Genomic DNA, 14,701 nt, shown 5'->3' on the forward strand with positions numbered 1-14,701 from the left:
TGTGTGTGTGTGTGTGTGTGTGTGTGTGTGTGTGTGTGTGTGTGTGTGTGTGTGTGTTCAGGTTACTTTGATTTTCAGATATTTATGTACTTGTTTCCTGATATGAAATGTAAGATAGTTATAATTAAAGTTCCACTTTGAAATGATAATAAATTGAAAAATATGGGATAAAATGTTAACAAGGATGATAAGTTTTTCTTTCCTCAAAAAAATATGTTTAGAAATTTACCAATCGCAGATAATAGGGCTGCATGCAATATTATTACAAAAAAGTTATTCTAAAATTACCAAATGGTGACGTTAAAAGAATGCAATGAAACTGGATGGATAGTTTAAGGAATTTTTTTCACGAATACCCTCTAGTTATGTATGTTGACATCCCCACATTTATGTAAAAATGGGCCTCATCAACTTACAAGATATTCCATGCCCAATGTTCGTCGACAATATTGAATACAGTGCCATTAGAGGCAAGTGGTAAGGTTTTGAACTTTTACTTTTCCTCTTCTAAACTATTAGCAAGTTTGATAACATTTTTTCCAACAGCTTTGCTTTTTTGGTCAATTAAAAATAGAACTTTAATTATCAAGACTCTGTGCTAACTAAATCCTATACTAAAATTAATAAATTTTTTTTAGAATTTTTAGTAATTTTGAATAATATTCAGATAATTTGAAGCTATCCAGTTAATTCAGATGCATTTGAAGTAGATATGCATTAGTAAAACGAAAACTTATATTCTCAAAACGTTGCAAAAAATGCAAAGGCTGCATTGTTCCAAAATTATTTATCGGAGGACTGTGAACAGGATTGATGATGATTCACCTTTATGTAGAAATCTACATATGTGCAAATACAATACTCAATAATAAATACGAAATCTATAAAATGATGGATAGTTCCTGATTACATAACGGCATGCAATTTAATCGGATAATATTTGTCTTCCTTTTTTTTTTAATATTTATTTTGTCACATGGAAACAACTATTCAATCAAATAGCTATTGTTTGGACACTTCTTTTAAAGGATAAAATACTATGCAAAATGATCGATTTAATAAAACTATCATCTTTCATAAGATATTTATAGAAAAAATTTTGTTTTAAAATATTTGTTATTAGTTTAAGATTATCATAATAGAATCATTTCATAAAATATTGCATAAAAATATGTTAGCAATCAGGAGTTTTAATTGAAATTTCAAAACTCAATAAAAACTCTTCCACACAAATTTATAATTTTTCCAAGATTTGCATTAAAAAATCTTCTTGGAAAATTCCAAACTCATGCCATGTATTAAATTAATGCTTAGTTATATAGCAATGTTTAAAAAATACAATTATGAATAATTAAGCTTGTTATCGTATAAATTAACAAGCACAATAATGAGGTTTTCTTATAATGGCTAAACTAATAATCATAATTTTTTCTCTATCTTATATATATCTGATAGGAGCCCTCATTTTTTTTATATGTTAAGCTACCTTTCGCGATTAGCTGTTTCGGTGTTAGTTTAATACTTAATTAATATTTAATTATATTTTAATTCATAATATTTAATAAGTAACAAATTGTAACAGACATTATAAATATATTATTTCAAAGCTTTATACATGTGGCTTTTAGTGTGCACTAAAGAAGTTGAATTTTATCATTCAATAAGACCATTAAAAACTTAAATGCTTGAAGAATCAATTACAAATTGCTGATTGTTTTGAGATAATGTAATTTCATTTTTTGATTCTTTATTTAAGCTGAGCTGCGCAAAAAATGAAAAAGAATCTTTATTCTTTACCTTTTAACATTGACCCTCGGGGGGGGCACCTCGAAATGAGGATGAGATGCTTCCGGCATGGTGGTTGGATCTCGCCACCCTGGAGGGTACACTAATAGGTGGGGGATCTGGCTCCCCCCATCGATGACGGGATGTACTTCCTTCGGGGAGGGTTGTACCGTCGCCGGTGATGGCCCTTAGGACTCAACCACAGTTCCCACCAGTGTTGCTGTTGCAGCGGTCCGGTCATTCAATTTTCTTTATCCGTGTGCCTTCGGACGGGTCGGAGAGTCAGTGATATGACTTACCTTTTAACAGTGGAAGGGAATCAAATTATTAAATACTTGATGAAGCAATTAAAACGGTTTTATTTTCTTACAACAAAGAAAACTATTATCAAAAATTATGCAAAAAACATTTGTTTCAGACTTACAAAATTTACAAAAAATTTAGAAACTAAATAGATATCCTTGAAAAGATAATATTTCTATTCTAGGGAATTTTAGAATGGTATTCTTTTATGTGCATGTGTGTAAAATTTTTGGCAGTTATTGCGAAAAACTCTAGAATTCATTTCATTTTTATTAATTAAATATTTTTTAATCACTCCGAGGCACGCATTTCTATTGTTCAAAGTTTATCCAAATCAAATTTTATAACTCTCCTGGCCAAAAGGTCTAGTTCTTAAAGCATTCACACGCACCCATATTTTCCTTTATTATCGATGGAGATAGAGAGAAAGATTTAAAAATAAACAATCCTTACATTGCAGAGGCAATAATACACTAATCAGTAAAAGCATATTGAATGAAAGGTCATCTTTCCATTTCCAGGGAATTTTCTAAATCATTTTATGGAAAAATTATTATTTAAAATTTTTATTCAGGATTTAAAAATTTACAGCTAATAGGTAATATTAAATGCATAGTTTAAAAATTATTAAGAAATTTAGATATCAGATAATGATGACATAAAATAGCAGTATTTGTGTTCTGTGTTTTTCTGTTTTCAAGTTGGAACGTTTATTTTCTTGTGAGGCAATACAGCTTGCGAAACAATCCTTTTACATTTCCATAATACTTTCATAAGTAATGACGACTGTTTCACTGTCTTTCAAAATTTAGATGTCAAAGTATTCTCTCTCCAACTACAATGGATCTCTTGTCTTTTTACTTTCCAATCAGAAAAACTACACCATAGAAATTCACTATTTTACTTATAATTTTCTTATTCGTTCTTCAGTAGAATCAACTATGCTCACGTGATACATTGTAAGTGCGGAAAAAGAATTTATTTTGAAATTTATTGTGATCTGACAAGAACGAGATAATACATTATATGCTCATTTATGTTTGACGTGTGAATATGATGTCACATAAAAGGATTTCATTAATTTCTTTATTCTTTAAGCTTACAAATGACTATTCTAATGCGACATATACATATTTATTCATATTTGCATGAAATGAATAAATTTAACTTATATATAGATAATCATATTTGCATCAAATGAATAAATGTAACTTATATACAGATATTCAGATTTGCATCAAAGGCAATGAATTTTACTTTTATTGCTATAAATAGTTCTTCAATCGTATTATACAATTTCGTTTTTTATGTAATAGAACTTGAAAATTTTGGAATTGCTGAGACCACAAAAAAGATTCAATTTATCCTAAAATTCAAATTTATAAAAACTGCATTTAAACTGCATCAAAATTAAGCACAGATTTAGAAAATGAAAGTTTTTAAACTAAAAGCGCCTGTAAATTTTTTTAATATTCAGCAATTTTAACAAATAATAAAAATTGCAAACATTGTCAATAAACGAATTATAGTAATTATAAAGTAAAAATTTGAAAAGTAAATTTGATATTAATTCTAACATTTCCTTTTTTAGTGGGCAATACTTGGAACTTAATAATTATTCAAAGAGAAAAACTCGAAATAAAAACTCGAAAGTAAAAAATGCAAATCACATCTAACACATTAAAACTTTAAAGCAACAAATTTTAATTAATTTTTGTTGCTTCTATTTTCCTTCCTAAACACACTGTACGGCAGTGAAGTCCTAAAAAAATGTAAAATAGGGGTGCCAAAAATTATTCGCTGACGATTATTGAAGACGCAAAGTATCAGCGCGTTTAACTAACGAAAAAAGTTCGTTAGTTAAACAAACAAACAAATATTAGTTTTGACTTTTAATTAATCGAAATAGATTCAAAATACAAAACACTACATTATCACTGTTTACACTAATGCAAACACTCAAGTATCAAATAGAAATCAGATTATTGACAAATGAGAGTAAAAATTATTCTAATTAGTCATGTTCCTCTATATTTTGCAATTTTTTATTACATCTAAATTTAATCCATCGTTTAGTTTTCTTAACTTTCAACTTAAAAACATTATGAGTCTGTTCCCATTCCCATAAGTTCATAATTTAAAATTTTTTAACTATAGATACAAATTAGACAGCATTTCTTGAGCAAATCACACTTTATTTTCAAATTTCAAAATTTAAATTTTATCCTTAAAATTTTACCGTTTTTTTTTTTTTTTTTTTTTGCGATACTAATTTATTGCATTTGTCTAGAATTACAATCATTTATTTTTGATAAGCTAAAGGGAGGTCATGACAAAATAAATTCTAAACGAGCAAAACTAACTCCGTTAATTCAAAACTTTTGAATCATGAAAGCCGAGGTAAAGGTGACGAATTTATTTTTATTATCACTTTTCTCTCCTGGGGGGTGGGGGAGCATCTCGAAATGACGATGAGAAGCTTCCGGTATGGTGATTGGTTCCCCCACTCTGGAAGACACACGAAAAGGTGAAGGTCTAGTTTCACCCATCGGTGACGGGACGTACTTCTTTTGTGAAGAGTTGTGCTTTGGTCGGTGATGGCCCTTAGGACTCAACCACAATTATCGCCAGTATTGCTATTGCGGCGATCCGGTCATTCAGTATTATTTATCCGTGTACTTTCGGGTGGGTCGGAGAGTTAGTGATATGACTTAGTAAAAAATTGAAAAAGAAACATCTTAACTAAAAAATTAAAAAAGAAATAATCAATTTTTTTTAATCAGATTATATATAATTTTTTAACATAACAAAAAAAAATGTTAGTGTTAGTTAATTTATTAACTGTTTCTTTATTCTTATGTATATATTCTATGGAAACTTTGTTTTTGTAGACATTAGTATAATATTATATAATTTATTTTTTAAATAATCAATAAATTTTCGATATATTTAGCTTCAAGTTACTTTCGAAACAATTTTGTGTTTTGCGAAACTTCTAAATTCAGCTTTACAATAAAATTCTCTTTTATGAAGTGTCTGTATTATTATTTTTTTTTTCATGCTGCAAAATTTTTTTAGAAAAAGAGCTGTGATTTTAATTTAAGTCCTTTTAAATTGCGTTATCTAGCTGTCACTGAAAAGGTTTAGCAACCTATATCTAATTATTCAATGAAAAACATATTTCGTGAACAAGAGTTTGCAATCAAGAAATAAAAGTTATTGATGAGAAGTTAAAATCTCCAGTGGAACGTATTAGTTGAATTAATTGATTTTTAAGAATTTTCTACCGCTTTCGAAATTAAGCTAACATTTCGCAAAAAGATATTCACGTGCCTCATATTTTTCATTTGCATAAAAAAAACTATTCTTATTTAAATTTGTCCTTATTCTTAATTAAGAATTCGCAAATGTTTTTTACACAAATCATGTGATAATAAGAATCGAAGAGACAAAATATTTAGAAATAATTTTCAAAAAGTGTCTGGTGTTCGCACAAAAAATAATAATTAATTATCAGAAGTCGTTTTCTTTATGTGAAATGATTAAATTCAAAAATATACGATATTGGAAGAGTAAATATTAAAAATAAATAAATTATTTTATTAATATAACTAATTAGTTCATTACTCTAAAACATTTGAGTGCCTAATTGAAAATAATTACTGTAACAATTATAGTAAATATTTTTTCACGTATTCAATAGCCCTATGAATACAACGGTGAAAAGGGTTATTTTATGGGAAAAAGTATTTTACCAATAAATATTTTGATATATTCTTGTTTAAATTTGTTCTGATACTTAATTAGTAATTCGCAAATGTTTTTTGCACAAATCATGTGATAATAAGTAATGAAGAAACAAAAATATTTAGAAATAATTTTTATAAAATCTCAAGGGTTTGCAAAGAAAAAATAAACAATTATCAGAAACCTGCCCTTTACGTGAAATGATTAAATTCGAAAATTAACGATATTTAAAGAATGGATATAAAAAAATATAAAAATAATTTTATTTATAACAAATTATCTCATTACTCTAAAATTGTTCAGTATCTAATTACTATTCTAAAAATTATAGTAAATATTTTTGCATGTATTCATAACACAATTGATACAACGTCAATTCAGTCAGTTTTTATCCCAGTATTCTCTAATAAAAAATAATGCAACTATTCAATTTTATGGTATTATTCTTTGTTAGATGGACTTCTTAATACATATTCTATGTTGGCATAATTTAACTCAACACGTTTCAGAATATGCAAGTTTTTTAATATTAAAAATTAGAAATAAGGAATGCAAAAATTGAGTAAAAATTTTGAAAAATTAAATTAGTCATAATACTTTCATTCATCAACCTGGTGTCATTAAAAAATCGTTTTCTTGAAAGTAATCTGATTTTTTTTAGAAAGATTGCAAAAGTTTAAATTCCTTTTATTGGCATAAATAATTTAACGTGTCATTTTACAATACTTCCTCAAAAAAAAAATTATTCCACTGAAATTTCAAGAAATCTTATAAAATACCAAATTGAATTAAAAAAATAGTAAAGAAAAAAATTTACAAAATAAAAATAGAAAAGAAACAGTTTGTAAATATCAGTGATATAGATTCCAGAAATCTGGATTAAAATGAATATATTAAACCCAAAGAATCGTGATAGTTATCTTAATGCAGTTTCGGCATCACATTCCATGCCTTTCTTTTCGAACTAAATATTTAAAAATTGGGTAATACAGGTACAGATAAAATATTCTACATTCATTGACAGACAATTGAAGAGGAAATTTAGTCAGTCTGTCAGCATTGACCCGATTTTTCTAAGCAAGAAATAAAGGGTTTTATGATGCATTTCTTCCATGAAATGTTTTGCGCTAAACTTGATAATTCAGTCATGGTGTGTTTCTACGGATATTTTATTTTGAATTATGACGTTCCAATGCAGTAAATGAAGCAATTCATAATGTGCCATCAAATATTTTGAATGAGGTCACTTGTATCTTCGGAGCATTTCAAAGTAAGAAATTATATATTTATATCATAGAACTCTGGGATTAAATAAAATTTGATGGAGAATAAATTGTCAGTATGAATTTCTACAGAAAAATAATTTAAATGTAAAGTTTCTGCTATAAAAATAGTACACTTATTTTTTAATTTTAATTTTAAGAATCTGTTGTATAATATTACAGAATACGTTTTTAGGTAAAAATGGTAAACTACGGTATTAATTGATTAAATTTTAAGTAAACTATGGTAAAAATATTGCTGTTCAAGAAGCTATAAAAGTTAACACAAACAATTAATGAAAGTTACATAGCACTGCAATATTAAAAATGGAACATAACTCAAAACTTCACTAATGTATTGCATATATAAATAGTCTGGGTATAAGGTATGCTTTAATTAATAGAAAAGATAAAAGAAAACAGTGCAATATATAGTGCACTTCAAGTCAATAACTTCATATCAATTGTGTTATAATACATCTTACGTCAATCATCACTTCATTTCAGTTGCATTTGTTAAAATCGTCAGATTGAAATTCATTTTTAAAAATTACTTTTACATCCACTTTTGTCAAAAAAAAAAACCTATGGAGTTTCTGTTTAATCAGTTCTATCGTTATTTTGGTTCAGAACGAAAATAATTAGCATAAATGAATACATTTGAAGGAAACAAATTTCCCAAAAAATCTCAGAGTTTTGTTTTTAGTTTTACTGTGCAATGAAACCTCAGATATTTTCAATTAGAAGCATGAGTATGGAAAATAGATTTCTAAAAGCCAAAGACTTCAAAATATAGTCAAGTATTTATCATTCAGAAGATATATACTTTCTATTTAAATCAAAAGACAAATATAGTCTTTCTTACTTTGTGAAGAAATTTGCAAAAAGAACTGTGAAAGTTTAAAAATATTGAGTCAAATCTATGAAAAATATAACATATATTTATTTGAAAACAGTGTTGCAAATCAGTTCTGTCAACACTTACTTAGGGAATATTGCTCAAACCTTTTAGCTTATTATCAAACATACTAACAGCTGGGATTACGAGTTGATCATGCAGCTGCGCAGTGAAAGAGAATTAAATGTATCTGAGAGACGCGATTCCGCCAATCAGCAGTGATAGAATTTCTATAAACTGTAATCGGTCGCCAACGCTTACAAATCCAATAGTTTTTAACAGGCATCTTTCAGACATGGCGACTTAGATTCGTGGCTGTGTACTTATGAGTAATTTTGATTAAAGAAAATGCGGTCAACTTCAATGCTTGGGCGACATCATTCTTATACATGATAATCAATGATGGTAGAAGATTTTTTTCTTTTTTATTTCCAGATTTATAATATTTAATTTAATTACTTTGAAGCAGTAATGAAATCTTTTCTTCTATTGTGTACAACTTAATTTAATGAAAGGATAAATGATGTGGGTATTATTTAGTTTAATGAATTAAACATATTTAATTTCATTATTATATTTCTCTAAAATTACAAAAAATTCTGGTGATAATCCTGAATTATGTTTAATTATTTGCCTAATAACATCATAAAATGCAAAATCTTAATTCGATATGTCCACACTTTAGAGTACCGACTTATTCAGTTACACTAACTATATATATAAGGCCTCTGTTTCGCTCACGTGCTATAAGTATTAAAGGAAATAAATAATTTTTATGCTTTCAGAAAATTGTAGGCACAGTTTCGTAATTCTTTGATGTAATATTTAATCGTCACATCAAATAATACGGCTCCATCTTTGAACTGTTCCTTTGTAAATTCATTAGTTTTCTTTTTTTCGTTCAGATACGTGAACTTTATTCTCACTATGTCTATACCTCTTAAAGATTCATGGGTGTGAAACGAAAATTTCAATGGGGTTGTTCGATGTAATATTGGTCTCGAAAAGTTTTGTAGAGCATTTTCATTTCAAATTCTGACACAAATATAAGCATAAAAATATCACCAATGCATAAAACATTTAACAAAAACATCAATGAATAATTATTTTAAACTGAGTTTCTTTTTATTTGTTTTAACTTACATCTTAATTTTTGCATTTCTACATTTTTCATTCCTGGATCTGTGATAAAATTATTCAGAGGATATTGAGTTACTGATTATTTTTCAGAATTTGCTTTTTCTTCGAACGGAAAAAGTTTTGAAAGTTCGGTGAAGTTTGTGAGTGAAACCAAGCATTAAAAAAAATCGGGAAAAATTTCCTGTGAATTTGATTAAAACTATGAATTTTTACACTTATTTAAACGAATTCACATAAGTAAAAATATATTTCCCATAAAGATCAATTCGCACTCATCTTCCGAACTTTAGAAATATTTCAATTTTAATAATAGAATATCGTAACGAACGAATAAAACTTATATATTTGTTCGTAAAAATAAAATCTAATACATTTTAAGAATTTAGTACACCTCTCTTTGATACTCACCTCTCAAGTTTTTAAAAAAGTTACTAAAAATGAAAATGGTGACAATGAAAATCTCAATAATTGAATTAATAAGATTTTTCTTGTGACTAAAAGCCATTATAAATACGCTATAAAAGATAATACAATAAGGTGAAAGTACCATTATAAAATGAATTTACGTTTTAATACAAAACTCATTTTTAAAAAAATATAGAACCAGTTCTAATTTTGAAATATTATTTTATGGATAATTTATTCAATAGTTTAAAAAGGATGAAAATTAATCAAATTAAATTAAATGAATAAAATTAATTTTAAAGCAAAACAGGTCAAAGAATAAAACCTTCTTTTCTCAAAGCCATGGAGGTTGTGACCCAATGATTTGTGGACAGACGGTCCAAGGCTTAAAACCTAATTCCTTTAAAGATCAAGTGTACATACGTGTTTCATTTCGTGGGTCAAATGCAGTCTGCTGGTGTGATGTAGAAGCTTGGAGAGATGAGGCTAGCCCATATGCCACCTAAATGCGGTTCAAAATTACGTTGTTCGCCCCAAAATTGTCTTTGTGTTGCTTAAAAATGTGACATTAATTTAAATAAACTAAAATAAATTCCTTTATTGTAATGAAATAAATAAACATAATTTACACAGAAATATGCTAAGCCTAAAGGAGGTCGGACGAATGCATTTACTTAAAATTTCTCCCCTATAATATGTGAAAAAGCCAAATTTGTTTTAAATTTCTCAGATATAAGCTCCATTTTCTCATTGACAAAGTATTATCTTCCCGTCTTTTTCGTTTATTTAACTAGTCTAGTTTTAACCCGTATAGATTTAAACAACTTAAAAGGAAAAAAATACAAAAAATTTAAATTTGTCATATTATATATGGTATAGTATCCAGGTGTCTTTCATAGAAAATATTAATTTTTTTCAAAAAAGAAAATAAAATGCTGAAATGATTTCTTAAATATTTTTAACTTGTTTTGATGTACTTAGGATCGAGTACTGAAACAATTTGCGAAATTTTTAAATCAAAGTTTGTTTGAGAATTTAAAAAGATATCAAAAGAAAAAAATATATCAAAAATTCGAACTATAGAATTTTATGAATCCCTACATTTGAAATATCCGCCAATCTGGAAAAGCATTCCTGAAGTTATGACAGTCTCCGAGCTTGTGAATATATTAACTAAATAGACAAGCTAACTAAGCATATGATTTTGTCATTGTTGTAAATAGTTTTGTCATATTTGTGTCAAATCTTAGAGAAAATTGGACAGTGCGTTTATTATTTATCCATGGGTATGTGAAAGCTTAACGAGCTAGATAAGTTAAATTTTGTGCCATCAAAATTGCATATCTGTAACATTCAATATCAGTTTGTTTTGTTTTAATAGCATGCATACTCAGTTTTATTTACAATTATACGATATAAAACCCAAAATATGCCATAATGTATAAGTGTGTAATAAGTAAGTGCAATAAATCATGTTTAATAATCATAATGTGTAAATTGGGAGAATCCCCTATTGATTTTATATTGTGATTGTTACATGAGTGGTATATTACTGTGTTGACACTCTGCACAATATATTTTTCCAAGCTGGGATAACAGTATTGCCCTCATAATTAGAAATGATATAATTCGAAAATGCATAAAAGTTTACCTTCAAGAAAATTTTTATAGTAAAATTACTTATATTTTTAAAATATTACAATTCGAACAAACTTTTTGAAATTACGGCACTATTTCTCATCAGTAATTTTTGACAGACATATTTTATTAATTGAAAATAAAACATTATTTAATGGTGTGATTTTTAATCTAATTTTTTCTCCTTTTTATCTTTCTTGATAAACAGTAAATACTGTTTATCAAGAAATAGATAGTTTATAAATTTTAAAAGTAGATGAGATAAAGAGAAAAAAATAATTTCTAATTGAGAAGAGATATTGAGAACGGAAATATACAAGAGGACGACTACAAGAAACTTTTGTCAATGAATTAAGTAAAAGAAAAGAAAGTATTCTTGAAAATTACATTTTAAGAGTATATTCCTTCAAGTTGCAAATCCTCTGCAATTTACTTTCAATATCCCTAAAAATTGTTGCTTATAATGCGTCCTATTTACCATACAATAGGATAATTTTTAACAACAAATGTTGAGACTGTTCTACTAATTTATAAATAACTAAATTATTATGCCATTGCAAGCTTTCATTCCATTAAATCTTCATTATCTGGTATATTCTTTGTTTTTAATGAAAAAAAGCCCTCCACCTTGTGCTTCTAACCCCATACTTTGGCATTAGTAAAATGTTTTTTTTTACACCAGATAAAATGGTCGCAAATTAATAGAGGTTTAATAAACCGACAGAGCAATTTATGCCAATACCACTAGGGGAATTCTGAAGACTTTGGTATTTTTCAATCAAATGATGAGTACTTAAAATAGATACGTGGCTGATGCTTTCTTAGAAATTGAACAATACTGTTTAGATTTTGCAACCATTTTTAAGTATTTTATTTCTGCATAGTCAACACCCTGTGATTATATTTCGTATAAATTAGTGGTACGAGTTCTAATGCACTCCTTTAATTGTTTATGTAATAATCATTAGTAATCTTCAACATATTTTGTGGTAACTGCTCAGAATGCATTCAGAAATAAATGAATATATCGATTACTGAAATTCATTTGTGAATAATAAAAATAATTATTTTCTAAAAAAGTTTTAGAAAAAATAATAAAAAATTATATGGACAAATTTAGAATAAATTTTATTTACTGGTTACAGACGCGTCAATTCCAACGCGTTACAACTCTAAATAATTGCTTCGTTATTCCATTTCTTTTCATTATTCTTAGATATTTTTTATTTGCCTGATCATTACTTAAGAGATTACATTATTCTTTGGTCATGAAATGTATTTTTGTAAAGATGCTTTCCATATTTCTTTTTTTTATGACTTGAAATAACTTTTTTGCATTTCGAAACTGTTTTTCCGTGTGTAATGGTATCCATTTTGGGAAATGTGTTGATTGAAACTCGCAAAAAAAAAACAAAAAAACTAGTGAATTATTTTAACCCAAAGAATTGCAGTTCGCATGTCATGTCAAGAAATTACTATATCTGCAGATTTTAAAATCAAATTCATTTAATCAAATTGACTTTCCGTGTAAGTATTATTGCAAATTTCAAACAAAATTGTATTATTTGAATCATACTTCTGAATAGGTTTGCATCAAGTTTCACGGTATGTATTTTTACCATTATTATTATTACATATATTTTTCTTTTTTATTGCCCACTTTTCAATAATCAAGAAATAATTATGAAAATTATTCAACACAAAAAAAAGATTGTTTTACTGTAGATATGTAAAGCATTTACGGGAAAACATTAAAATGAAATCTCCATTCTAGTCATATAATTTTCTCTTGTCTATTATAACTATATTAAATAGTTTAAAATGTGATTTATCAGCTATAGTTTTTCGTAAATATTTTAGATTAAACTCCAAAATTTGCAAAGGCGTTCCCGAGAAATGTTTTGAGCAACAACAAGTTGAAGTTAAAAAGTAGCTTTTAATTTTTGAAAAATAATGCAAATTTACATAAATCAATGTAAAATATGGAGCGAAAGTAAATCGAAATTTAATTTTGCCCTTATTGTTTAAAATTAAGTAATAAAAATACTAGTTGTTTCCAAAAAACTTTATTCTTTTAAGATAAAAAATTGATTGAATAATTTGATTTAAAATTTGAATGTTAAAATAAAAAATTGGCACAAAACTACACTTATAGTCACGAAATCACATTGCAAATTTAATATATTTAAGTCTTTGCAATTTTTAATTATATCTTTTACATGATTCTGGAAGAACAGAATGGCAGTTGATCAACTCTTTGTTGGGTTTGGCACAAATTTTGATAGGTATTTACACTATTGTGTATCGAATTTTATCTATTTAGCATTCTTCACTTCATATTTATTATGTTAAATGATAATTAACAACCGGATGAAAGGACTTCCTCTTCACAGAATTTGCTCCAATTTTGAAAGAAATTTACAAATAAAGACAGTATACCAGATTTCATCAGTATATCTCAAAGCATTTTTGTGTTATCTTTGTCACAGCCAGACAGTCATAATTCCAAAAATGTGTTTTTCGAATTCAGAGAGATCTGAAACGTGGAGGTTCATCAAAATCTTGAGTTCGAGTTTTTCGACAATAGCAATACTTTTTCTGTACTTCGTACACGAGAAAGTAAAAAAGATTTACTCTACACATACTTACTTCTTTTCCTTTTGCTTTTTCATGAATCATTACAAAATGTTGTTTGTATAACTGTCTTCTAATTTAACAATTCTTTGTTAACATTCTGAAATGTCTTAATAACAACTGATATTAAGACATTTCAGTTGTTATTAATTAAATATTTGAATGTGAACATTTCCAGATCCGTCTAACTCAATCTCTAATGCTAAATAATATATAATTGTAATAATCTTAGCATACACATAATATTATTATGTGTATTCAAAATATTTGCAGTAAGTTAGTGAAAATATTTATTTTATTTATTTGTAAGAATATCTATGGTTTTTGTATTAAAATAATGCTATTTTTTTATTTCGGTCACAATTTTTTATTTCTAAAATTATTTTCCTGCATTGAGTCCTTTTGTTTGTTACTTTATATTGTCTATAATATCTTAAATACTATAGACTAGCCGCCTTTGGTGACTAGCTGATACCCCCGGAATAATGGTTGAGTTCAAAGCTCAATTTCAATTAATTTTTACACATTAATTAATGTTTATGATTTCCTCAATAAAATATTTTAGGCATTAAATTATGATACATATTTAAGTCATATTATTTCAATAGTCTAACATCAATTCTGTTTATTGAGAATACGAATCTTTCTAATGCAGTTATTTCCATGGTGTCATAGTATCATTATGAACCCTCCAAGGTATAGATAAGTATCAAATTTGGAGCCAAATATGTTTGACGGTCTGTACTTTCACAAGCAAATGAATAATGAATTTGTGATTTGTGTATGATTTTGTGATTAAAATCGTAACTCTTTTTTCAAACTTAATCAGTGGAAGAAAAAAACATCCAAAATATATTTTTGGCTTTCTGTTTTTTATGTATTAAACATC

At 27.0% G+C, this 14,701-nt stretch overlaps 1 protein-coding gene across 3 annotated transcripts in view; it reads left to right on the forward strand.

The window, feature by feature from the left end:
- The window catches only part of LOC129963546 (mitochondrial sodium/calcium exchanger protein-like), a 79,409-nt gene that overhangs the window by 14,766 nt on the left and 49,942 nt on the right, over positions 1-14,701 (forward strand). Inside the window, exon 1 of one of the 3 annotated variants that reach the window (XM_056077995.1) lies at positions 12,637-12,705. The exons of the other annotated variants lie outside the window; for them this stretch is intronic. The gene's annotated coding sequence lies outside the window, so the exon portion shown is untranslated. Of the gene's footprint in view, positions 1-12,636; positions 12,706-14,701 lie in introns of those variants that run through there. 3 annotated transcript variants of the gene reach the window in all.

The sequence above is a fragment of the Argiope bruennichi genome, chromosome 3 (genome assembly GCF_947563725.1).
Source record: "Argiope bruennichi chromosome 3, qqArgBrue1.1, whole genome shotgun sequence".
NCBI classification, from domain to species: Eukaryota; Metazoa; Arthropoda; class Arachnida; order Araneae; family Araneidae; genus Argiope; species Argiope bruennichi.